This window comes from Rhinolophus hipposideros (genome assembly GCF_964194185.1).
Source record: "Rhinolophus hipposideros genome assembly, contig: HAP1_SCAFFOLD_562, whole genome shotgun sequence".
Classification (NCBI taxonomy): domain Eukaryota; kingdom Metazoa; phylum Chordata; class Mammalia; order Chiroptera; family Rhinolophidae; genus Rhinolophus; species Rhinolophus hipposideros.
In genome coordinates, this window is record NW_027669135.1 from 7,919 (window position 1) to 9,811 (window position 1,893).

Genomic DNA, 1,893 nt, shown 5'->3' on the forward strand with positions numbered 1-1,893 from the left:
CTATATATTATCTCTCTCTAAATATAATATCTATATCTATATCTATATTTATATCTATCTCTATTTGTATCATCTATATCAATACCTTTTCCTGTCTCCCTTTCGGTGGGCCTTGATTCTGCAAGACACCAGAGTTAGGAGGTGCATGAAGTTTAGTAGATCTGTTTGTAAAGTTTATGAAGGGGAAGAACTAAACTCTTAGCTTAGAAAATAAAAGGAGATAAGTATTACTGGAAGAATTAAGTGTATAGGTTGACTAGAAGAATATGAAGGGAACTTTTAGGACCACATTAAATTTGTAAATAACTTTTTCCACAATAATTTTCAGGCCATTTAACAGGGTGTCTGAAAAAATCCTTACCTCTAAATTGACAAGTGTTACTTCAATCTGCTTATATTAGTAGTTATCTTTAAAAATATTAATTATAGAAGCATTTTATATAAGAACATTTACATTTACCTGCTACCAATCCTGAAGCCATAGCCTTTTTCTTGTAATCCAGTAGCAGCTCAAAATATACAAATCTAGGTTCAAGGTTTGGTGTATAGAGGAGAGAGCTGCACTGGGTCTTCAAAACTCACTATGGAGTTCTCGTAGCTTCTTCCAGATGTGATTCTCAGACTCTCCTCACACTATGGCACCCAAAAACCAGTCTTTACTCCCACCTCAAACAAAGAAACTGGAGAAGGCATTGACCTCTCTGGACTTGCCAAAGGGAGAAAAAGAATAGCAAGAAGCGATTGAACACATTGATGAAGTACAAAAGGAAACAAAGACTTAATGAGCAATCCAGTGAGGAGATTTTGAAACTAGAACCAAAATATAACAAACTCCACCAACCATTTTTTCAGAAGAGTTCGGAATCAATCGCCCAAATCCCAAATATTTGGTAATAACATTTGTCAACCATCCACAAATGCCTGCACTGCCTGACGAAAAGGATGAAGAGGCACTCCATTATTTGACAAAGGTTGAAGTGACAAAATTTGAAGGTATTAAATCAGGTGACAGAATAGATTTCTATTTTGATGAAAATCTTACTTTGAAAATAAAGTTGTCTGCAAAGAATTTCACCTGAACAAGAGTGGTGATCCATCTTCAAAGTCCATTGAAATCAAATGGAAATCTGGAAAGGATTTGATGACATGTTCAAGTCAAATGCAGAATAAAGCCAGCAGGAAGAGACAGCATGAGGGACCAGAGAGCTTTTCACCTGGTTTACTAATCATTCTGATTCAGGTACAGATGAGTTAGGAGAAGTCATCAAAGATGATATTTGGCCAAATCCATTGCAGGTACAGATGAGTTAGGAGAAATCATCAAAGATGATATTTGGCCAAATCCATTACTACCTGGTTCCTGACCAAATGATGAAGAAGGGAAAGAAGACGATGATGATGATGAAGAAGAAGAAGGTTGGAAGATATTGATGAAGAAGGGGATAAGAATGAAGGTGAAGATAAAGATGATGATGAGGGAGAGAAAGGAGAGGAAGATGAAGGAGAAGATGACTAATGGAACACTGATGGATGACAACCTTCCTTTTTTAATTTTCTCCAGTCCTTGGAAGCAAGTAGCAGTTTTTTGTTGTTGTTGCTTTTTTTCCTCTTGTGCTCAGTCACCTTATTTTTGAGATTTCTTTTCTCTTTTTTGTATCATGGTTCTCACCTTATTTGGGGGTGGAGAATATCTTGAGCAGAATACAATGGGAAAAGAATTTGCCCCTTTCTGTTTAAAATTCATTTTTATCCCATCCTGTCTCAACAAAAACTTTATGGAATCAACACTAATATGCTCTGTGAAAGGAAACCTTCTGCTCCTTTAGCCTCTGCTGGAAGCTGGAGGGTGCTAGGTCGCTGTGTAGTAGTTCATAGAATTCTAGTTTTTTTCCT

The 1,893-nt window shown here is 36.5% G+C and overlaps 1 pseudogene across 1 annotated transcript; it reads left to right on the forward strand.

Annotated features, from left to right (window-relative positions):
- The first annotated feature begins 635 nt into the window (after positions 1-635).
- LOC308495672 (protein SET-like) lies at positions 636-1,516 on the forward strand (annotated as a pseudogene). Its single transcript has one exon. The product of its transcript is annotated as a protein SET-like (transcript).
- The last annotated feature ends 377 nt before the right edge of the window (positions 1,517-1,893 follow it).